Source organism: Parasteatoda tepidariorum, chromosome X1, assembly GCF_043381705.1.
Source record: "Parasteatoda tepidariorum isolate YZ-2023 chromosome X1, CAS_Ptep_4.0, whole genome shotgun sequence".
Lineage (NCBI taxonomy): Eukaryota > Metazoa > Arthropoda > Arachnida > Araneae > Theridiidae > Parasteatoda > Parasteatoda tepidariorum.
In genome coordinates this window covers 47,614,853-47,641,481 of record NC_092214.1, presented here as the reverse complement: position 1 = coordinate 47,641,481, position 26,629 = coordinate 47,614,853, and the positions used below count along the sequence as shown (strand labels likewise).

At 27.8% G+C, this 26,629-nt stretch overlaps 1 protein-coding gene and 1 long non-coding RNA gene across 3 annotated transcripts in view; one reads left to right on the top strand and one right to left on the bottom strand.

Moving 5' to 3' along the window:
- The window catches only part of LOC107453345 (solute carrier family 4 member 11), a 346,640-nt gene that overhangs the window by 187,954 nt on the left and 132,057 nt on the right, over positions 1 to 26,629 (bottom strand). The gene's annotated exons all lie outside the window — the stretch shown is intronic.
- LOC139427150 (uncharacterized) overlaps positions 20,680 to 26,629 on the top strand; it is a 32,484-nt gene continuing 26,534 nt past the window's right edge. Inside the window, exon 1 of the long non-coding RNA XR_011638309.1 lies at positions 20,680 to 20,817. This is a non-coding gene — a long non-coding RNA (uncharacterized lncRNA). The remainder of the gene's footprint in view (positions 20,818 to 26,629) is intronic.

Genomic DNA, 26,629 nt, shown 5'->3' with positions numbered 1-26,629 from the left:
GTGATGTTCTATCTCTCCGAAATTCCTGTTGAACAACTCAAAAAATTGTATAAATAAGCGCCTTTTTTTAAGTTAACAACTAAATCAAGCCTTCATAAACAATTCAAATGGTGCAAATAAATCAAAACCTTTATAATGGCAGAAATTTACTCAAATTTCACGCTTTAACACCATACGTCATATACTTTCGCTTTCGAAAACAGAACTGCTGGAGAGCTTAAGATGTATGCAGATTGTTTACATTTTAATACAAATTAGTGAGAGTTATTTATGTCTTCAATGCTACAAAGCATTTACTGAAACGAATACATACTCTTAAGAATATATAAGAATGAAAAATAGCAAAAATGGAGGCAGAAAGCCTACATTAGAAAAAAAATGTCAAGAGTACTTCTTTTGAATAAAATATATTTAATTCATGACCAGACACATTATTGTGAGACTCATGATCAAATTTATAAAGGTTTAATGAGTTTAAGTATTACAATTATGTTTATTCGCATTTTCTCTAACTGGATCCAAATTTTCTCTAACTCATGCATGACTATTCCTGCATTAAAATAATCTTCAAGTAAATAATTTTTTTGATTTAAATAGTTTTAATTTAGGCATTAGTGATCTGGCTGATTAAAGCAGAGAAAAAAAATGCCTAAAAAATGCATTTACAGTTTCGCGTCATTTTGGACAATGTCAATGTAACAGCATTACAAAATTGCAAAGAACAAAATTGTTACACTCAGCTTACAACTAAGCAGAATTATAAAAATTAAATAATTACAATATTAAAATGTTTAAAAAAATTATGAAGAAAATAGATAGGTTAAAATTTTAATAATATTTAAATAATGAATTATAATAATGAGTCATTTTTAAAACTGTCGAACTGTAACTGTTTACTAAGTACTAGCTTTTTATTTGCCATAAATTTAGTAAAATATTCTTTTACCCTCTTTTTCACTTAAAAAACAACATACGTAAAAGAATTGAAAAAGACTTTAATTGTATTCTAGTTACTAAGAATATGCTCTCTTCTATAACTTTTACGGAAAACTGAAAACTGTTATTTCGGACTAAGTGAGATTTGTTTCTTTCTCAAAACTTTCTCGCGAAATAAACTGTTGATTATTTTGGTGGCGCCATCTATATCATCACTTTTACAATGGATTAAAGATTTACGAAAAGAAGGAGGGATGATAAAAAAGTCATATTTCAATACGAGTGATATGCATAAGTTAGTACTTTTACTTTCTATATTCTTTTCACATTAGTTTCAGTAAAATTCACACTTGAAATAGTTTAATTCCTTGCATAGCTTATGAGTTAAAAAAGCATGTAGACGTTTAACCAGTAAAAATATATTTTTACTACTTAATATTTGTAATATTTTTATCAATTAATTTGCGTTCTTGCATTTTATTTGTAGTTTTCTTATTCAAACAAATTTATAAGTTTGTAACTGTAGTTAAGTTAGCAAAGTTTTTATGAAACTAAATTTACTAGTTAATGTGAAAATCAAAATTAACAAGTTAATACGAATATTTTATAAAAATAAGAACAAATATGGCGATAATAAAAAGAATTTTTCTCTAGAAATATACTTTTAAAAGTGGTGAATTATTATTATAGTAACATAGTAAATGTTAAAATACCAGAAAAACTGAGTAATGGAATTAGTTTTTAATTTTAAAGTGTAATAAATATTAGTGAAATGGAAGTTAGATGTAAATGAGTGAAGAATTAAATATTGGTTAAAAAATTATTCTTGGCTATTGTCAGGAACAGTTTTAACGTTAAAATTAAAAGAAATACTAGTTAAGGTTTCGGCAATTCGTCACAAAAATTCAACTTCAAACATTGTTTTTATAAAACTGAAAGCAATCTGAATAATTTTTCACAAAGAAAAAAATAGTGTACTTAAAATTAATTAAATAGTGAAAAAATTAAGTAATTAAAATGAAATAATCTTAAGACAAATTCTTACGCTTTTACGTCATATATTATTTTCACTTTCATAACCACCAATTTTTACAAATAGATGAACAAAGTACTAGAGCAAAAAGATGAATCAAAAATACTATCAAAGAAACAAAAATGTAATCAAAGATATGTAAATAAATATTTATTAAAATCTAGCAAACTTTAATATAAAAAAAATATAAAAAAATAGCTTTGTTACTAGAAAATATAGCATAAAAAAGAAAGATAAATCTTGGTTAAAGATTGAACAACCTCTGTGTGAGAAGACCAACAAAGGCCAATAGATGTCGCTCTCTTCGCAATTAAACTTTAAACTGTTAGAACTTTTTCGATGTAAAAGAAGAGAGTTAGTTGGAAATGTAAAAGCAAACTTGTGTGTGAAAAAGATATGTAGAGAATTTTAAAAGGAGAAGAAAAAAGTATTAGAAATATTCACAAATAGAAGAAATATTCACAAATATAAAGAATTTTAAAATTTAAAAAAAAAATGGAAAAGGAAATAAAATAAGGAAAAGATACAATCTTCTCCTTTAAAAAATCTTTATATCGCTTTCCTATGTACTTGCAACTTATGCGTAGTGAATACTTATTATTATTTCTCTTCTTAATTTTCTTCATTAATCTCTCTTTTCATTTATCCCTTTTGTCTTTATTATGCTTATTGTGTTATTAAGTATTTTCGTTTGAGTAGTTTTACCAGTGTAATGACAAGTTGATAGTTTCATACAGTTTCAGTGTAATTTCTTGAAACGTCATTCTTGCAATATTCGTTTAAATCTTCAGCAAAGTTAAATTACAAAAGGTTCAATTTGGAAAATAGGGTTCAATTTGGTCCCAAAAGGATGGTCAGGAGATCAGTAATTTAAATATTTTTTTCTTATTTCGCTAAAACTTAAAAACTGTTAAGCGAAAGGAATGTATGACACGTTTTGTCATTGTGGTGGCCACTATATAAAGAGTCCTAAAACTCCCTGTACAGAGGTGTGTAACTATATGGCAGTTAGAGCAAGCTACTAATAACCCGGAAGTCTCGTGTTCGAATCCTGCCGGGTGCCAGCGAACGTATTTCTCATGCATCCCTTCTTCCGTTTTGCTCAAAAATGGATGCGTTTCAACGCTATTTCAATTTTGAATATACGGGGTTTTAAATTCGATTAACATATGTTTCGGAGCTAATTTGATACATTTTTGCCGAATTTTAAGATACTGTTTTTTACAATGTATTCAATCGTAATACAGTTCAAATTTGCTACAGCTTTCATACATTGCAAGTAGAATCATATTATCTTAATTAACTTGATTACGAAATATTATGATTCAATTTGAACTGAAAGTTAACTGAATTTTATTAATTTGAACTGACATTTAATTAAAAGTTTTAATTGCGTAATTAAGGTTCAACGATAAAGTTATTTTTCTGAAATTACATAAAAAGTTTTTAATGTTACTATACTCAACGTCTCTGTTTTCACTGAACATAAAGAAAATAAATTAAATATAAGATTTAATTTAATATTATTTTAAATACTGTAAAAAAAAACAGTTTCTGATAAATAAAAAATAATAATCATTAGTTTCAAGTGGTTTTTAAGCTCAAGTGGCTTCCAATAAACTCTATTATAATGAGATTTTACAGTTTTCTAATTAGTGAAGTATTATACCATCGAATTTATTTTGCAATTTCTCTTTCAACGAAGCTCTCAAATAATTCACTAGCAGCTGAATTTTTCATTATGAACTGACGGTGATAATGACAAGAACAGTGCCTGCTGGATATTCTTTTATTAACGTTCTGCATTTGACTCTTTAAAATTTCGAGTTACATGGTCTTACTTTAATTTTGAAAAGAGATTTAAATATCAGAAAACAAATGTTAAACATAGCAAAAATATTGATTCTGTGTTATTATATGTTATTTGGATCTAATAGATAAACCAAATCAAATTCATAAGTAGTTTCAGTTTAAAATGCTTAAAATTCTCAAGAAATTTATGCGAATTTATAAATCTAATAAAAAAAACATTAGGTCATGCTTAAAGTAAATATTTATTTTTCGTTCAAGTATTTTTTTGCAACAATATTTAAATTTTAGTTTATAAAAAGGTATTGTTTATTTTTAGATACATTTTGTTTTAGAAAAGAAAGAAAGAAAAAATTTCAATACATTCTTGATAATTTTAAAATAATTTAACAACAAATGACATCACATTAAATTCTTCACTTGCAAAGCACTATACAGTAAATTCAATTAGTTAATTCATATTTAAAATTTCAGGTTCTTTTTTCTTTTAAAAATCTATTCAAAAGTCCTAATATTTCATTACAATAACGTTTAATCCGGAAGCACAGAATCCGTTATTTCGATTTGAAGCATAGTTTTCATTTGAATCTAAGCATATATTGTAAGCAGATGTTTCAGAAAGTTTATAATGTAATAAAAAAAAGAAAATTCGTGCTCACCAAATTTAAAAATATTAAAGTAATTTCTTGTAATACTTTTTAAAACTTTAGGAATTTATTTGGATTATTTTGATAGATTTAAACAAATTATAATTGTCGATGCCTTATTTGGTTTAATAATATACAAAGATGTACAATTTTGTTTTTCTGATTTAAACTAATTATTAAATTAAGGAAAAATTATAAATGAAAGAAAAATTGAAACCTATTCCGAAAGAAATCGTTTTTCTTTCAATTCTGTATAAAAATTTATATTTATAGTTTTTACGTTTACTTATCAGCATTTGTTTACAACGCTTTGAATTAAAAATAAAACTTTTAAATAGGTGAAATAAAAAAAAATAAAAAATCAATACTTTTATAGAAAAAAACAATTCTCTTTTTAGTTTTACTAAACCTCATGAACAATTTAAGAATAAACTTACGTGATTCTGATAATGGTTTAGGCACTAAAGGATCATTTAAGCATCAAGTTCTCATTCTTTTCAAGTCTTTAAATGTGATAACTAATACTACTTTTACACAATTTTTTTATATGAAAAATGTCTGAACATTTCATCATAATTTATTTTTATTCTTTCCCTTTTACTATTAAAGTATTAACAGATTTTTTATGAAACTTCAAGTTTCATTTTTATATTTTTAGATTTTAAGAAATCAATGTGTGTTTATAAATGAAAATGGTTCAAATAAAGACAAACAAATTCACATTTGCTCGGTTGAACGTTCAAAATTGTTAATATCAATGAACATGTTTCTTTTTATTTAATACTTCCCAGGAAATCATCAGATTAAACAACGAAAATTTCAATCTGAAATAATAGCTCGAGATATGCTTCTCAAATGTTTTGACAATGTTTGTTTGATATTCAAAAGTAATATGATTTTCATAACTATTGATTATAACGACAATTGTTTAATTAATATGAAACACATTTTTATTTATTTTTAAGTTCTCCAAGACAATATATTTAAACAAAATCAGGGAAGCAAAATACTAACCACATAAAGGGATAAAATTAGTAATTGAGTGATTTATATACCGTATATTAAGGTTTATTTTACCGGATATGTCAATACCTTACAATACGGTAATTTCACCAGAATTTTTTTCTCCGCGTAGCTATTATCTTTTAAATTAACATGATAAGAATGGATCAATGTGTTATAGATACGTTTTTTTAAAGTATTTTAAATGCTTTACTTTTTTTTATATTTGTGCAATTATGTGCAAACAATTACGCTTCAATTTTGTGCAAATTGTTTACTCTTCAATAACGTGCGAAACATTTTTCGATTCCCTTTAAAATTCTTGAGATATATTAGATATATTGAGATTGAGATATAAAAGTTCAAACTTTCGACAGCTCTTTTGGTTTAAATATTAGGACCATTTTATGCAAATTGAAGCTTTCTTTCATAATTTGATAGTTAAAAATCGAAATTTGTCCAAAAAGTGCATGCTGATTCTTAAGTTAAGTCGCCTGATTCTTAAGGTAATTGTAAACGCTAAAAATTTTGCTAACATTTTTTAAATTAATTTAATGGCCCATACTTTATTTAATTCTAAAAAAATTAATAACGCTCTTTCTTTTAAAAAAATTTTTTGAAATTAATAAAAATTAGTTTAAGTGGAAATGATTAAAAAATGTATTAAATTAGCTTGTTTTTTCTCTCCTTTTTTTCGATTAAGTTATATTTTGTAGTCAGCATTTGCAGTCAGCAATTATTAAGTCCGTCATGATGGAATTGTCCAGCTGTAATATCGAAGTTATATTAGTGTATACACGGAAAACATGAATGCGTAAAACGGAAAATATCCATACTAAAAAAGGAAAGCATCAGTTTGTGAAACGGGAAATATCCGTATAAAGAACACAAAGCATCAGTTCGTAAAACGGGAAATATCCGTATAAAGAACACAAAGCATCAGTTTGTAAAACGGAAAACATCACCTTTGTGAAACAAGTAATGAAAAAATGTCGACAATTCTGCTGCAGTATATTCTCCGTTTTTTAAGAAAATTTCAAAACACAGAGCAGAAAATTATAACATTTGATAAGAACATTGCTCAATTGTTTATTTCCAAATAATAACAATATGCAAGGACATCTCAGTGGATAAATATGATATGAAGTTACCAAGCAGAATTTAAAATACACTCTATAACAAAAAAATCGACGCACCAAGAAGGATTTGTCCGATTGAAACGAAAATTGGTGGATAGGAAGACAATGTACAAAATAGTAAATGATTAAAATTTCAGAACAATTGAATAATTTATTGCAGAGTTACAGTAACAAGTTCAATAAGGTGTTGACCCGCCTCTAGTCTGGATACAAGCTGCCACACGGCGTGGCATAGACCGATAAAACTCCCGGATGGTCTCTTGTGGTATTTCCTGCCAAATTCGATCCAATTGCCGAACGAGGTCATCAACATTCCGTGCTAGATGCAATCGCCTTCCCATCATATCCCAGACATGCTCGTTGGGAGAGAGATCTGGTGATCTGGCCGGCCAAGGAAGAGTTTGACAAGCTTGCAGACAGTTCATAGCAACACGTGCCATATGTGGTCTGGCATTGTCCCGCTGAAAAACCAGCCCAGGGCGCTGCAAAAGGAACGGTAGCAAAACAGTTCTTAGGATGTCGTCGACGTACCGCTGTGCAGAAAGTGTACCTCTAATGACGACCAAACGGGTCCGGCTGTCGGCAGGATCCCCCCCTCTGCCCTGTGCGTCTCCAAACACGTCTTCAATGATCGTCAAGACACCGTTGGAAGCGGGATTCGTGGCTAAAGACTATACGTCCCCAGTCGGCATCATTCCAGCCATATCTGTTCAAAACATTCATGCATACGAAATTTCAAAGCAATCGGATGATTGCTTCTTGGTGAGTCTATTTTTTTGTTATAGAGTGTAATATATGGCAACTTTAAGTTTAAGCAACCCTCAAATTAATCACTGAAAATAAATAACTATTTTAAAATCAATAAAAACATTGTATTTAGAAGTTGACATCAGAATTCTTGTTCCGAAGTTAAGTTCCTAAAACACCAAAAAAACTTAACTATAAAATTAAATAGAAACAAACAATCATTTTTCTTACAAAAAATAATCATCAAAGGAAATATTCTAGGGCGAGACTGACTAATTAGAGTCAGAAGATAAAAATATTCGAAGAAAAATTTTCATTTAAATTAATGGTTATTTGATTTATTCAATAAAGCCTAAAGAGTTGTTCCAGGAAAAAGAAATCATTTTCGAGGGGTAAATTAGCTGAATCCACACTTTGGGGCATTAACTTTGAATTTCGATTATTTTTTTAGCAGACCAACCTCTTTTCTATCTGCGTGTGAAAGCTCCATTAAGATTTGATGAAATAAATAGACCGTATTATTCTACTCAATAAGGATGAGTTCTGAAAATTCTTCGTAAGAAGTTAACATCAGAAAGAACAACTTTTTTGCATTGATTTTTCTCCTTATGAGTATGAGAATGTCAATATAATTCTTTCTTCTTTAAGAACAACATTTCGTGACTTTGTAATGTTTGAATCATAAAAAGACTTTTCTTTGCATAGTACTCGGTTATTAAAGTGTTATAACTAAAAACAAAATAAATTTTTTTTTTAAGAATAATATTTATATAAGGAAATTTTCCCACTAAAACTCATTTTAATAATATTTGTATTTATACTTATTATGTGTATGTATAATTGTTTGAAATTTTGGAGCGCTTTGAACCTAAATATCTTTCAAAGTTGCTGCAAATTTAATGTAATACCAATAAGAACCACATTACCGAGCAAATCAATATTTCTTCCTAAACTGATTTACTCAACATTGTCGTTCAACTTGAACAAAAACATATTTCAATTTCACACATTGTTGAAGTATCAACATATTTGCAAGATATTAATTATGGTACCGACGTATGGTAACGTTGAGTGGATTGTTATGATTGCACTGTAAAAAATTCCGGAACAAATTACAATAAAATGTATCAACTATCGGGGTGCCTGCACTGCAAAAGGTTTTACTATAAAATCCATTATTACCGTGACGTTTTAGGGAGCAAAAAATCTGATGTACCTTAATTTTTATACAGTAACATTTACCGTGAAATCACTGAATCACTGTAGTTAAATAAATTTTATGGTATAAAATGTTATGGTAAAAAAGCATTTTGCGAAAAAATGGATTTCATGAAAAAGAAATGAATATTATGGAAAAAAGGGATTTTACTGTAAAATGAATTTTGCGGATGCTGCACTCAGGGTGCCAGTACTTTTTACCTTACTTTGAAACCAAATTTTTTGCAGTGTGTGTACCTCACCTCATTTTTTATTTTTTTTATTTATTATCATAGCTTACGTTATAAGTTTTAAAACTTTGTCAACGTCTTCCTTGGCATCATAAAAATATTTCTGTTAGCTTCATTTTTTCATAAATACTAGGGTAAACTTGCTTTAGGGTTTTGTATACTCTCTTAATTCTGACTGTACACTTTCCGAAGTATCAGTTATGGTTTAAACAATAATGTCTCACTTTGGAACCATAACATTTTTCCAACTCCTTAAAATTAACTCCTACAAGTTATTAAATTGAACTATATTCCTCTCCAAGTTTAACCATAGTATCTTGTAGCAAACTATACTTCAATCAGCAACTTAATTATAGTTGCAGCAAAATTGTATTTCGAATTAAAAAAATTTAACAATATCCGGCAAGTCATTTTTCAACAATTTTATTAGTAATATCTTTAAAGTTATTGAAGTAATATCAATCACAATTATTTTTAAACATTCCTTTATATCACCAGAGTGAAGTAGTACACTGTAAGCAATTTCGGATCAAATTACAGTAAAAAGTACTGGCACCTTAGGTGCATCATCCGTCAAATCTATTGTTACTGCAAAATTTTATGCAGTAACTTTTACGGGAATATTATTTTAATTACACTGATTCAATGATTTTTCCGTAAATATTACTGTAAAAATTGAGATATATCAGATGCGGTATTTTAATGTAAGAAGTACCGATACCTTGAAGACCAGTGCTTTCTACGGTAATTTTATCCGGAATATTTTCAAGTATAGTAATTTTTTCAAGCATATATAAGTTATACATTAGATAGCGATTATGTTTCGTGATTGGATATATATACATATATATGCATATTAAAAAAAAAAAAAANCTATATATATATATATATATATATATTATTTTTGGGTGATAATATTTCAAAAATTCTTGAAAGTCCTATACATTTTCTTGAATCATCGGCATTGCATTCAGTGAATCATAATAAAATTACTAATAAAATGCTTTTTTGACACCAGACATATTTTAATTTCTTTAAAAAATATGCTAATTTTTTATATAACTGAAAATGTATTACTGTTCTAATTTATGCATTCTTATTTTAAAGAAAATATCCATAATCTATTTTGTTTTCAGTTGTTTTTGAAATTAATATTTTAAAAAATGTTTACAGATTTTCTGAAATTAAAATTAAATTTAGCAAATTTATAATCTAAACATTACTCTTTTCTAAACTTTATTATTTTAATTCCACACATGTAAATAAAATGCGTAGTATTAACATTCCGATTTTCATTTAGTGAACTTTTGATGCTTTTTTTTTGGATATATTGTTTTTTAAACTAAAACGCATGAAAAAAAACTCACACGTTGGTAAACGTATTTTAGATTTCAACATAACTCAGAAGAAAAAGTTAATAAATAAATAAATTATATTTTGCTATTCATAAGTCACAAGTACATTACTTTTTCATCATTTGAAACTTTATTAATAGAAGTATATTTAAAAACAATAAAATAATAATTGCAAGATGTTAAAAATTTTGATGTCTTTAAATTCCCGTAAGTGTTCGAAGCTTTAGGATAAAAACAAAGTAACAAAGAATACAATATATAAACTTTAAACCCTTGTGTGGAATTCATCAAAATAAGAACAAAAGGGAAATGTAGTTTTCAAATCAAGTACGTAAAACACGTTTCACTTTGGTGTCCTTAAAATACTGTAGTTTCAACTGAAAGAACGTTGTAACTTTTTAATACTTTCTAACTGTCTGTAGTGCATGCGCCTGAAACTTGGAACTGTGTAATTTCGTAAGAGTTCCAATCATATTGTTGACCCATGTTATGATTCCATGGTCCTCTACTTCTAAGGTTAGTAAGAATTCAATATAATCAATTTTACCAGTGTAAACAACATTTTGTGCAAGGAAAGTAATTTTAAATTGTTTTTTTTATTAATTATTCAACTGATTTCCTTAAAATCGCATTAGATAGTAACGTTACAAATAAAGAGTAATTTGACAATGATTCTATTAAAACAAAAACACTTTTTGTTTGAAAGTATTTTAAAGTTAAGATACATATAAGTTTAAGTAAGTTTCCTGGTAGTTAGCAAAGTTTAATAAAAATTTATTAAAGAAAAGATATGCGAAAAAAAGGCAGAGATATTTTTAAGAAAAAGTGCTAATAAAAGTTCACAGATACTCTCGTGTCGATAAATTAAGGATAATTCTGAATAACACAGAAATTGAACTCGAAAGTAAAATCTTCACCTGTCGAATTATCATACACATCTTCAAGAATAATATGCGAATTACAGGAAGCCACTAAATGACGCCGATGGTATGAGGTAAGGGAGATAGTTTAAGAGAGGTTTATATAAGGGATGGTGGTAAAGAAGTAAAATTGCTCATAAGCTGCGTTCTGTAAGTCACTTAGTGCCATAGCCGTATTGCTATGACACAGAGGATGCATGTGGATGATTTTTTTTTACTTTATAGAATTACCGGTCGCCTGGAACGTGGGCGTATTCAGATGGAAGTATCCGAGGAGCTTTGAGTTTCCCAGAGTGTTATCTCTAGGCTTTGGCAACAAAATCAGAATGATGGAAATGTCAGTAGACGTTACAGTACAAGTCACCCCAGAGTGACAACGCAGAGTGAAGACTGGTATTTGGCAATAACGACCAAAAGAAGCAGACGGAGCATAGCATCCGCCCGTCTCATCAGCTCTCTGTAGTCACAGGTACCACAGTTTCAAGGCAAACCATGTTCAGATGGTTGGAAAATATTGTCCGGTCTGATGCGTTCCGCTTGGAACAATTCACAGTCTCCAGTGATTAGCCAGGAGTAGATAACATGCGATATGGATATCGTCACAATGAGCATGTGGGATGTTTTCCGACTCATCCAGGTTTAGCTTGCAGTCTGATTCAAGTGGGACTTTAATATAAGGAAAGCCAGGTACCTGCTACAACCAAGAAAAATTATTGAACGACAAAACACCGTTACTGTTGCTCGTTTGCGGAAAATTGTACTGGGCTCCAGAACAGATTTGCAATTTCAAATCGGAACCATGACTGTCCAAATTTGTCAGGACATCTTTCCGAAACAACGTGTACAGGAGTGCCATGAGTACAAAATTTGTGCTTATGGAGGAAAATGAGCTCGTTCTTAGCGTTCTCATCAAAAACCAATTCCTCCAATCTAAGGATCTCACCCGTATGGGATGGCCAGCATTCTCCCCTGACTTAAATCTGATAAGGCGTGCGTGAGACATAATTGGTCGATGAGTTGCAGCCCCTCAACCACCTCTTACATGAACTGTACTGGAACTTTGAAGAGCATTACCCGCTGAGTGGTATAGTCTTCCTCAAAATCAGCTCATAGAGCCGTGGTTACTCAGGGGATAGAACTCCCACCTCCCATTGAGGTATCCCGGGTTCGAATCTCAGTGATGGTCAATACGAATTTCAGCTGGTTGATACGAATTATGCCCCTGGCTTGCATATCCTCAGTGGTAGACGAATCATATGTTTGAGTCCCCTTATTGCCAGGCTAACCGTGGTAAGTTTTGGGGGGTTTCCCTCTCTAAATAACTCAAATGCTTGTGAGTTCCACCAAAAAGACTTCCACTGAGGCTCGATTTCTCCCAATATTTAATCCAAGAGTTCCTTTGTCTAGTGGATTGGGTTCAAAATTTCTAAGTTACGGAGTTGAAGATCTGTATTCATAAACTCAAATTTGGGTCAGATGTCCAACAAAGGTTATAAAAAAATAAATAGATAAAAATAGAAAGATCAGCTCAATAGTTTGATACTCAGCATGCTTAGGCATTATACGGACTGTATTTCATGGCATGGGGGGCATGCAATGTATTTACCATCATGCGAACCATAAAATAATAACCTTTTGTAAAGGAGCAATTTTTAATAATTGCTCCAGGGTGCAAAAATTATAGTTTTTATGAATGGTGTCATACATACATCATCTTTTTTTTATTCTTTATGTTCTGTTTAATAAATAGGTCTAATAAATAATTAAAGTTTGTTTTGTTTTTAACCCTTTATTTGCGTGTAATCTTAAATTTATAATCATGAGTATACATTCGACTTCTAACTAAATTATAGAAGCATATTTTTCAAATTGAGGCTTTCTCCGACACCCAAACTTTTGAAATCTAAATCAGAAGAAATAATTTAGTATATCCTAAATATCCTAAATATACCATTCAGCTACGATGCCTAAAATATAAAAATCAAGACTTAAGAAAAAAAGTTCTTTCATTGTCTCACGACGTTTCTATTTTTCTTACCGTTCAATGATTATGTCAATAAGAAGAGATAATATCAGTTTAAAATGTGACTAATTTATCAATTTACACTGTAATATTTTCGAAACAATATTCTTTTAGAGACAAAGTTGAAATTGTATTCACTAAACCTATGTTTTCTTTTACTTTTTTTTAAATTTTAAAGTGGTCTTAGATAATTGCGTATATTTTTTAATGATATGAATTAAAAAAAAAAATTTCAGATTCTAAGTTAACTTACAAAAAATAAAACATTAGCTTAAAAAATTTTCTATATTCTCTTTTAGTTTATTTTATTTTATAAAAATGAATTAAAATGTAACAAATTACTTTAAATGTTCTTATCATTCTTTGTAATTTAGGTATAGTTTTCGAAAAAAAATTAACATATTTTTTTCATAACTTGAAAAAGATTTCTTTCGAGAAATTTTTAATTCCTTTTCACTACGCCAAAATTCTGTTACAATAATGCCGAAATAAAAAATTACATTTACGCGTGATTTCACAAAAAGAAAAAAAAATCCAACTCCTCGCTTAACACTAATGAACAATTGTTGATTTGAAGGCACGCAAACAAAGCATTCACAACTATAGAAATAGTGAATGAGCACGTATTTAATATCCCAGCTATTAAACAAGCAGTCAGTCCTTTCACTATTCCCTGTTTAGAAACGAGAGAACAACTCAATTATTTCAGTGATTCCTCTTCGAGGGAGGTTTCATCGACTCAATCTCGCCTTCTAAGAGCCAATTGGCAAGAATAAGCCACGAAGAGCGGAAACTTTCGCCGTATACATCCCGAGGAAGCTCAAGAGCCGTTCCCTCGCCGCCGATCTTGGTTAGCATCCTCAAAGAGCTCGTTTCTGATCGCCAACTGGCGTGAGCATGTAAAAGAAAGCGCGATTTCTTGCCAAATAGAAGGCAGTGTACATCATCTAATGGCGTCTACCTATTGATCGTTGAAGGTGGCGCAATGCGCTGTGGAACGGCGTCGATGACCTTGTTCGTCCTCGACGTAAGACCCCCTCGTGACCTCCGTCGGTTTTGACCTCGACTTCCATACGACCTGTTTGTGAGCATCCCATATCCAAAAATTGGGCCGATAGCACCCAGGGCTGCCGGTGTACCCAGCCAGCTGACCCTTCCGAAGTGTAGTCAGCGAAGAGGGAATACCCCACTCCCGAAGTCTTGCCACTCACACAAGTTTCAAGAACTTTTTGAAACCGCTTCTCCGGCGCCCTCTTGCAGAACAAAATATATCAGAGGAGAAAATTCACAAATTTGGATACTTTTCTTTCACGCAACGTTTAATATCAAAATAGTAGGTAATAATTATTCAATTAAAATGCAGAGTATTATAGCTGCAAAAAAAAAAGAAAAATTGCTATTTTATTTTTTAAAAAAATCAGGAGAACGATATAAATATGAAAAATGTGAAACTTATTTTTTATTAGGAATTAATTTTAATTTTGCAGTTGAATGTAAAGAAGTAATTAGTTGAGTTTTCATAAATTTATTCTCAAATTTGCTCCAGAAATTACACTGTCAAAAGAATAATTTTAAATACCCAGTTTACGATAAAAATTTAAACGGTATTTTGTAATCGATTCAAAGTGCTTCATTTAACTATAGTTATAAAGTATTGAACATCTTTTGAAACGTAATATTAAAATAAGTAAACATATTTTAATTGCAAATTATAATTATTACTAATAATTTATTTGTTCCAGTAATGAGTAAGAAAATTTTAAATGTATATATATATATATATATATATATATTATAATTTTTTGATCTTCATCAAAATATACTTAATTAAACATTTTATAAATTTCTAAATGTTTAGGTTATGCGATTTCTCATACTTATGAAAAAGACTTAAAAATACTTAAAATACTTATAAATAAAGTTTAAAGCTTTTAGAGGAGCAAAAGACTGACAACAAATTACAGACAGAAAAAAGTGTTTTTGAACACCATTTGTCAAAATAAATTGCAATAAATTGTAACAATTACTTTGGTTATAATATGCAATAGTTTCTCTAAATTTCGTGAACAGCTTATATATTTATGGACATATAGAAATTTTTATAAGAAATATGCTATTTTATCTTGCGTTTTTTGTTTGCAATAACTTTAAAAATATTCAATAAATTTAAAATAAAATTTGGAGTAATTTAAAATTTGAGAAACATTTGCTTAAAACTTCGCAAGATATGGGTAATTAAAATAATTCTTTTATGCTGCACATGCGAGGGAAAATTTAAAATTTGTTTTTCTAAATTCTTTAGTGAATCGTATTTGACGACCAATTAAAAAACTCCGGTTAGAATATCGTTAAAATTTTAAAAGTTTCAAGAAATTTTCTAAGCAGTTTTTGTACTTTTTAAAAGAAAGCTCAAAATGAAAATGGGGTTTCCACAAATTTCGTTTTGTTCTATTAAACAGGATTTATTTAAAATGACACCGGCATTGTTGGGGATAAAAAAGTCTTTAAAATAAAAATAAAGTATTTAATAAAATTATTTTTTCTTTTTTTACACAATCATACTTCAGTGTATGAACGTTTATTGTAAGGTGTTATCATTTGTTATTTAATTTTGTCTTGTAATACAAAATATCATTTGCAGAAAACCCCTTATCATTTTTAGTTTATTTCAAAAAGTTCAAAAACTCCTTAAAAATTGCTTGACTCTTTTTAAATTTTGAGATATTCGAGTCGGACTTTTTCCACAAATGGCAAATACGATTCACTTCAAAATTATATTAAGAAAAATTATTTTTTTCCACGTATGCGTAGAATAAAAGAGTAATTTCAAATTTTAAACCACTTTTTTTATAAATTTTTAAGTGTTCAATTTTTTTTATATTTTATTAAATAGTTTTAAAGTTATAGCAAACTGTTCCTTCTGTTATTTGCTTCCTAATCAAGCATTGGTGCATTGAATATTGTGTGATCTGTGTTTTCCTGCTAACCATGAAGAAAAAGAAGAAGAAAAACTTACTTTTGTCAACTACACTGAATTTGTTTATTACTGGATTAGAGATGAATACTTTATAACTGTGAAACTTTTTTTTCCAACTAAGTGGACTTGAATCACTTAGGATTTTATTTTAAATTCATTCGTTTTCTGTGTAATTTATTTTAATGGAAAGATAAATAAATATTGGAAGTCTAATATAAGTATGAAAATTGAATTAAACAAAAATGAAGACAAGAATATAAGTAAAATATGTCAAAATCGAACGGCGATATTAGCAGATAAAACCAAAAGAAATAAAAACTAAACAAATTTTAAAGTCACGCATGTTAGTACAAAAAGTATTGGAAGTTATTTTTAAAAAGATATTATTTTTGTTCAAACAGTGAGATTTTTTTTATTACCATCTAAAAGGATTAATTAATAGTAAAAAATTACTAAATGTTAAATACTAAAATTTTTAAATAAATATTGATTTTGTTTCTTCAACTTAAAACTGGAAATTAGGTTTATAGTGTTTATCTGAAAGTTTTATATTAATAGAATTTGATTTCTCTTATTTTTACCCCCCCCCCCTCCCTGATGTGCATTGTGGAGAGAAACACAATTTTTCTTGAGTTGGTCATTTGGCATCTTTTTAATTAACTGAACAAATTTTTAATTAACTGAACAGAAGTTTTAATTTTTCACGGGTAAGAAAGTACATGGTTCACCAATTACAACCTTTTCAATTACAAAATTAATATGTTTGATTGTAAAAGGAGGAAAATATTTCAATTCATATATTGAATTTGTAATTTTATGGAATCATTGATTATTTTGAGTTTACTACCTAAATAGTTGTTTATTGAATTGTAATAAAATATAAAATTGTTATGGAATTCAGAAAGGAATATTACGATAAATAATGAAAAACTGTGGTGATTTAAAAAACTATGGTGATAAGAAGTATAATGCATCAAGAAAAATATTTGCCTAAGAAATACCGTAAAGGCATAAAGTAGAAATTTTCACTCACATTTTTTTACACCTTGAATTTTAATGCAGTAGGTTTCGTGTGATCAAGCCTATTTTTATTCTTAATCGCACATTAATTTATATTTTAAAGATATAAATGGCTTTAACTGCATATAAACTATGAATAACCAATGGAACAATTTTCCCTAGAGGCATATTATTCTGTTTTTTCTTTCTAACTTAACCTTCTAAATAATTTTTACATCTCATGTTAATAGATGTTGGTTTCCTAAGCAGAACTCAGAGAACCATGCACTTCAATCTCTCTTTTAATGGCTTTTTCAAATCGTCAGGTATTTTTGAGTTATACTTTCTTAACAGCTCATCAGCGAATCAAATAAGTTTTTTTAATTTATCTTAATTAAACTTAAATTATAAAAGAAGTTGCAACGGTTAATACATACATTAGTGTAATATCTTGTTAACAGGTAGAACCAACCCGGGGAGAAAAAAAAATCCTTAGTAAAATGAAAATATTTCGTACATTGGAAAACTAAAAAAATAATAATTCAATACTTATATATTCAAATAAGTTTGCTTTTGAACAATATGAAAAAACAAATTAACCATGAAATAAGCGACTTTTGTAACAGTAAAAATAATTTCTGCTTTTCAGTTATAACAACATTTCTTCGATGGTAGTTATAATGTAATGTATATTTGTTTCAAAATTATAATCAGAAGATGCATGACTAATTATGTAATTAAATGTGTTCAACTATTAACTGGCGAACAATTTAGCTGGTGAAGAAATTCCAAAAACTCACTTCCAGCTTTCTGCCCGAATACTTTACGAAAGCCCCACTGCTTTAATTAAACTAATAAACTTTAGACTTGATGTTTACTTCAAATAATCACTTCTCTGATTGTGCCGGTTTTCAGTATAAAATATTTTTATCGATAAATGCTCAATCCTGGATAAATTGTTTGGGAAAAGTAGCAAGAAAAAAGATTTTTGATGCATGTCTAGATTATTCTAACAGAAAAGTAAATGGAAATGAAAAATAGTGTTACATTGCGCATGTTTTAGGTAGAAATTTAATATTGATTTAATGGTTTCTCTAAAATATGTGCATATTTTATTTTTCAATTACGTAAAGCGGCAAACATAATAGGGTAAATTTGTCTCTAATATTACAGAAAATAAATTACGTTATTCATGCAGAAATTTTAATAAAAAAGAGGAATTAGGCGTGAATAAAATCTAAGCAAAAATTTAAGAAATTAAATCGATGAATAAATGTTGAAAACGTAAAGAAGTGTTTTAGCTATATCAAATGAAACAATTCACATATCTGCATATCTTGCAAACTACAGCTTTTAAGCTAAAATAGTTAAATAGAAACGTAAGACGTTAAAAGAACAAAGAACATATTTAATTCATTCAAAGTATTTATAAATTCTTTTTGAATTAAAATAATAAATGTAAATTATTACAAAATGACTCGAAATTTTTTTAAAAAAATATCTAAATCATAAAAAACTTTCATTTAATATCATAGTAAATGTAAATTATTTTATAAATGAAATTCTATGTTTTCACTTAATATAACTTCATATAAGAACTTTATCCGGTCATCAATTTTATGAAAAAGTTTCATATCAAACTCAAATGTAAGAAAGCAACAAGTTTAAATAAACAAAAGATTTCAATTTGAAGCTTTTACTTTTATTTTTCAACTATGATAAACTTTTTTTTAAATTACTTTTATTTTTCAACTATGATTCATATGATAAAGTTAAACTATCTTAAGTTAAGTTAACTTGTTTTTAAATTAAGGAAGGAATAAAAATGTATCGCAGAGCAATGCAAGTTGACGATTATCTTCACAAATCAATAAATAAAGTTGCAAAATGAAAGTTTTATTTAAAAAAAGTAGGTATTTTACGATCGACCATTTTACACTGGACAAAAAAGAAAATAAATGAGCTAAAGTTTTTCGCACATTTTGTCATAAGCAAAAAGAATTTTTCACACAGAGAAAAAAATCTGACAACGTTACCGTACTGTATGGTTAAGACATTTTGGGTAAAAAAAAAAAACATAATTCTGGATAATAAAACCAAAACATACGATATTTAAACCATTTACTTAACCGTTAATATGGTAATAATTTTCCGGAAATTCCAGTTTTCAAAATTAAAGTTCTTATTAGAAAGCATTTAGAAAAAAATTTAAAATTGTAAAGTAATTTTAACCGAGCAAATGGCGTATCAAGGTATCAAGTTAAAATTACCAAATTTTATCACATATTATAAAACCATATTTTACAGCTAATTTTACAGAAATCACTTCCAAAGCGCTTCTGTAAAAAATACTTAGTTTTTTGGTGTTCCCATAAATCCAGAAATACGGTAAATTTTATCATATTCTGGTAGTTAAGTTAGATTTTTTTCTCAGTATAGAATTAAATTACAGACGTCAAAATAGCTGATTTTAAACACTTTTTTAGCAATGCACATTTTCAAATTTTTTAGCCTAAACACATTTATGATCCTAATAACGTAATGAAGTGTTAACCCACATGATTTGTTAAGGTACTAGAGGTTGATTGCTACGTTTAAATCCCTTAATAGGAATTTTGAAACAACAGGAGTGTATTTTTTGTTTTAAAATCGAACGAATAAAAAATTATAGCAATTATTTTTTATTTTTATTAAATTAATAAGAACAGTGGTATTTAACCCAACGTCGATGCAATATATCGACGTTCATATACAACTTAAGGCTATTTAACTCTAATTGCCTTAAGTTGTATATGAATGTCGGGCTAACTTCAACAGGTCTTTTTTTTCTTTCCGTCCTATACATTTTAAGCGCAAGTTGATTTCACGCAAATAGTCCACCAGGAAGACGAGTTTGTCTCGATATTTGACTCAAGAAATTTTTTGTTTTCTAAGGCACTTTCAAAATTAAGTTATGGAGGGGAGCAAAGGAAAGACTGTTGTGCTTTAGCAAAGGGTTCCGGTTCTTTTTATAGTTTTCCATTTTTACCGGAATCAATTTTTTAGCGAAACAAAATACTGATAAACCATGACTTTTGCAATATTAATTACCGTGAAATTACTGAACCACTCTAATTTAATATATATTACAGTAAAAATAACAGTAAAATATATTACAATAACGATTCGATAAAATGGATTTTACTAATGATGCACCCAAAGTTCCGGTATTTTGTGCAATAATATAAAACGGAGTTTTTACTGTTCATTGATAGTAAAATAAAATAAATGAAGTTAAACTTTATGAACTGAATTTTATTACAGATGTGAATATTAATATTAATTTCAAAGTGCTAAAAATTATATTATGAATTAAATTATTTGTTTCTGTTAATTTTTTTCATTAAAACGCTTTGCAACTTATTTTAATAATGATATTAAAATGATTTCAATATAAACAAAAAAGTATTATTTTAATATTTATCTATAAAAAAAATCTCGTAATAGTATTTTAAATAGAAAATAGCTAAATCTCTTTGGTATAATGCCAAAAAAGTGAGAAATAAAATACTTTTACTGCGTTGCCTATCTCGAAGTATAAAGATTTTATTTCTTTGAAAAGAACTTAAAACATTTTACACCTCTAGTACTCTCAATTTCTTAAAGAATCAAACGTGATACTCATAATTCCCTATTGTAGCGTTTCCTACACATAATATTGAGTTTAAGAGAGAACTTAAACTATTTTCTTCGCAGCTATATAAAATAGGTTTGACGATCAAATTGTGAAACATGCTACTGAGGTAAATAGATAATTTTTGAGAAATAATTTTCTTTAAAAATAAATAAATAAACTGTCAGGCTAAATATAGTAGGTAATTTTTATTTGACTTAATTTGTAAAGTGTTTTGAATATTTGTTTTGTAATAACACTAGTACATATATACACATGCACAAAACAGGTTTTAAATTCATAAACTCTAGACATAATTAAAATAGCGATGGATGCACCTTTATCTTGTAAACTACTATTTATTTCATAAATATTAACTATAAAAGAAATCTGCATGGAAAGCAAGAATAGAGCAAAACATCGTCCAGTGTTACACTATCATGCTACATACATTTTCAACTAAAAACAGTTAAATTTATGCATAAAATTTTGACTGTATTTATTTGCTGTATAAAATTATTACTGCAAAGTAATTTTAAATAGGGAAAATAGAAGTTAAATAGGGAAAGTGGATCTCAAATAAAAATTTGTTGAATAGAGAAATTCGAAATATATATATAATTAATTAAAACAATATATAATAATGTTTATTTATTCAAAAAACAATGGATTCCTGAGTAAAGTAATTAAATTCCATATAAAATCATTGAGTTAATTGTATGTTATCGTAAATAAATTTACTAAATACTTCTTTGCTAATTCATATAATTTTTATCATGTGCAAATCCATTTCGGGCGAAATCAGTGGCTAAAAACATGTGTTAAACAGGTGATTCATGGTTCTTTCTCTCTCTCTCTCTTTTCCTTAAATCAAAGTTAATTTTCTAAAATCATTAAAATTGTATAATTAAATATCAAGTTTATTAATTATAGACTTCTTTAAACTGTCCAGTATAATATTACCCAGCGCACATCCATTTTCCTGCCCATCCTCGGTACTAACAAATGAAACGCGCTTCAGTACTGCAGTAAGAACGCACTATAAAACAAATCCCTCTATTTAGACTTTTACCGCTTCTGCTCACATATTTTGTAATCATGAAATAAGTTCAAAATTTAGAGAAAAGCAATCCTATTTGGCAATCTTATCTGGCAATCTTATTACGAAAATATTTTAAATCATTCTTAAATCATTCATTTTCCAGTTTATGTAAGTTCATTTGAATTCGAAACTAGCTTTATAGATTTCGTTTTATATTTTTTTTATGTGTTTTTTCTTTACATTTTAAATTTTTTTCATTTGCACTTTGCTTTTTACGTGATATTCATTACTTAATATGTTTTATTCTCTTTCTTCAAAAAAATTTTTTGAGTGGTCCTCACACTATTGTATTGATATATTTTGCTTTGGCTATATTGATGCAGTATTAGAAAGCACTACTTTTAGTGGATATATTCGTGTGAGATGATGAAGAGATTATATCTTTTTTTCACCAGGATTTTCATTTTTTTTTCAAAATTACTCTCCCCTTCCCTTTTTTCATTATTCTGTAATTTTTCCATGTATATATATGTAGATATAAATAAATAAACGAAGAAATAAGAAAATAAGAATTAGTTCTGTACTGTAATGGGAAAGTTTTTCAATCTCAACTTCTTAGTCCAATTTAAAAATTCTGATGGTAACTTTAGATGCTACCTAGATAACTTTGCAAGTTCATGAAGAAAAAAATATCTTTTTAGCCTCTTGGCAAGCAACCAAACTGTAGAGAAATAATCCTATTGTTGCAGAAAGAAAACGTTTAACGCCAGCTTTATCGCACTTGAGACTTATCAGATTTTCTAAGGATATTTAATCGTGTTTTACCTTTAACTTGTACAGCAATAATTTTTTTGTTGTTGTTGTCCACAATGAAATTAATTTTTAAAACCATAATATCTAATTGATTATTTGAATTGCAGGGCGATATATCGAACCTGTATCGATGCTAGTACCCCTAATATGATTTCTGAAATTAATTCTTAATTGCAACGCATTTGTAAATGAAAACGTTAGTATATTAACGGCATTATTCGATTATATCTTATCAAAAATGTTAAATAATGAAAAAAAAATTTTCTCTCCGGGGGACTAAAAATGTTTGTCTTATAAAATGGAAGATGGACCAAAAAAGTTTGGAAACTATGAACTAAAATAACAAATATTACTATTTTCACAATACTTCATTTAACTCTTACTCTCTTTTCACCAGAAAATGAAAAAAAAATTTTAAATTCATTTACGTTTCGTTTTTCTCTCATCTTATAATCTTATCTCGTTTATATCAATTGGCCATCATCTTTATTTATTTCCCTTTTGCTGGCAATTTCGTTAAAATTTCTTTCTTATTAGTTAATGTCATCCCACGTATTCTTATAATCCTTTGCACTTTACTTTTGAAATGATCGAATATAGTTATGCACTGGTACAATTTGAATAATAATATTAGGGAAATATTTATAAATGATGTAAGTTTTTAAAATTGCACGAAGGTTTAAATTAAATTACATGCAGTATATGAAGTAAACTAAAATATTTATATTTCGATATAGAGTGAATGAATAATCAATAAGATACAGAACGTGGAGTGTTATATTTTGTGCCATATTTTGCGGAAGATTTATTCTAGTTGTATTTCATGTAATCAAGTTATACTAAATTATTCTAGTTAGTATCATGGATAATTTTAGTACTTCAAAAATTAATATTTTTTTGTAAAATCATGAATTTGTGAAATCGAGACGGAAAAGGTAATAATATCTGATATACTAATTTTCGAACAAATAGCTCTTAGAAAACATTCAATCTGAGACACCGGTAAAGCAGAATATTATAATAAAATTCTTAGCGCTATAATAAAATATGTTTTACGTAAGATAAGGGTAAAAGCTCTTGGAATAAAAAAATAATAATCAGTCATAATATTCTAAAACAAAACAAGGCAGCTCAATTTTTTTTACTGCTAGCCATAAAAATATTTTTGAGAACTTCAAAAAAATTCCTTTTTTTTTTGAAATATCAAGGTAAGGAGACATCACGAAATGACCCATGAAATTAAATAGTTGCAAAGTCAAATATCTCGATCAAGTAAACGTTTCCGTCCTGCTCTAAACTGTTTGGAAATGTATTTTTTAAATTATTCAGATTATTGAGATTGTTCAACGGAACAATTATCAAAGGAACATTATGAAGAAATATGTAAAAAAGGTGAGCAGCTTTACAGCTTTAGAATGCTTTGAATTCCAAAACCGTTTTAATATATTTTATATTAGTATAAAAAACTAAAGTTAATAAATGAACTTTTTTTCTTACATGATGATTCTAAGAATAGCACAACTTAGGAATTTTTTTAAAATTTTCGATTTTTAGTATTTGCAGTAAAAAATAAAGCATATCTAGGCATTTTTCCAAAAACAAATTATGCTACAGCAATATGTCATTCGTTGCGCTAAAGTTAAAAATCAGTTTCAACAACTTTTAACTTAATATATTTTCAAAAGGGTAGTTTTCAAAAAATTAATGAGTAAAAATAAGCTAATAACATCAAAATAAAACTGTAGTTCAGGAATGTTTTGTTCATTTAAAAACGAAGCAAACTATAAAAGTTTTTTTGGGTTCCATTCAATATGTATTTACTCTTCTTAAATTAAACAAATAAGAAAAAATGAAAAAAAAATAAATAATATGACTAAAAATCAATAATGTTCATTATTCAAAGAAAACTATGTGTTTAGTAAGTATGATCAGTCAGCCGTTTTGCGACGAATAATTTTAAAACAGCAAAATTATCTAATTGCTTAACCAGGTTAAAGTTTCAGCTTACTGGATACAGTTTAAAGACTTTTTTATAGTGATACAATATATGTGATACTGAATTGTTTTAAAATATTCAAAAATGTTGGGTACGCATTCGGCAACTCTATTCTCTTTGTACTGACCAAAAATATTTAAAAAAATCGTTGATGTTAAAAGATTATGATTCATGAAAATTTAAGTTTTAATGGGTATCTTTATATTTTCATAGATAACGAAAATATCCATGAAAATATGAAGATATCCATGAAAATATTCATGAAAATATAAAGATGCCTTTTAAAACTTAAATTTTCATTTAATTTTCTTATTGTTTAGTTATTAAAATACATAGTTTATAAATTGATAAATATGTTATTCCAAATGTATGCATACTTATATATATTACTGAAACTGAATCAACTAACGAATGAAACAAATAGACAATAAAATTAAAAAGCAGATGCATGAGCTTTTTCCATCATAATTTAATAAGACATGACATTCGTTTAACCTAATATTACATTCAAATCTGTTACTAAATTATGAAATTAATATACAATAATAAAATAAACATTATATTTTTAAATTTAAAAAAAAGTATTAGCAATCTACCATCAGCGAAAAAATATGAACGAACGCTACGTTTGCGTAAGTCAAGTTCATCATAAGTTAACATATACATATTAATCATAAGTCAACATATACATATTGATTAATTTAAATTAATTAATTTTAATTTCTCTCTTCCTCAAATTATAAAATAATTACAATAATGTCGAATATTAATCTATTTTTTATTAATGTGATCTCTAACAGCTAATAACAGTTGTTCATAATGGATAGATTTTTTTAATGTTTGGTGGACATAAGGATAGCTTTCTCGAAGAGGGTAGCTTGCTGTTTAGTTTAACGGTCAATTCTACTAATTTTGATAGTTAGTTACAATTACGGTCACCAAGCTTTTTTTTTTTTCATTGAAAATCGGAACTGGCCGTTTGAATGAAGGATCAACTCTGCTAACTTTTCTGAAGTTCTTTATAATTGCCGGTACTGTTCTTTTTTCTCAAAGAAGGGATCTGGTTGTATAAATTAGCGTACTTCTCGAATTTTACAGAAATTTTAAGGAATGTTGACATCAGTTTTTTTCCCTTCAATTTATGAGTTTAAGTTCTGGGTTCCTTAGTTTTCAAGACGTATGAGCACACAAAGATTCTGAAATAAGGTAGGGTAAATAACCCTGTCAAAACAATATGCATTTTTGCGGTTGAGGTGGTTTTATAGTGTTTCAATTCAGTGATTTTATAGTAAATATTACTGTAAAAATTATGGTTTATTAGATTTTTGTTCCGAAAAATTTGCAGTTAAAAGTAAATGCACCTGACTCTCAGTACTTTTTGCCTTAATTTTTTTCAGATTTTTTGCAGTGCAAAACACATTTGAATCGAGACTAAACTGCTGAACAGAACATTTTCGATAAAAAGTCGCTTTAGCGGTGGTTAGAATTTATTATAGATTATAAATGTAAGATTTTAAATGTGAAAAAGAGGAAATTTTTATCTATGGGCAAAGCAAAGTACGTCAAAACTAAGTAATGTCAAGTTAAACGTAATAGAAATACAGTCAAGTTAAATGTAAATAGAAATACATGGTCAAAATCATTGGAAGTAATGAACCGTAAAATGCACGTGATAATGCATAATGTAGAAATACTGAAAAAATCAGCAACACATATTGAATATGTGAACTATGAAAAATGATAGAACGGATGGAATCGGAAAAAAGTGAGAAAAGGAGTAGATCGAAAAACATGAATGGTGTAAAATCAAAAATGGTTACATTTAAATTCAGTGTGAGACAAAACCGTGGAATTGATATAACTTAACCAAATGACGCTTATCTCAATTTTTTTGTTTTTTATTTATTATTTCCGTTCATATTTTGTTTCATACAGATTTTCATTCGTTCTTATCTCTGAAATTATTTTTCAATGCATTGCAGATTACATTAAGTTAAATAAATAGAAAATAGATAATTAATTAACACTATTGATTGATTCGAAATAAATTTAATAAAAAAAAAGGCTTTCTAATATGACAAGCTGTCACTG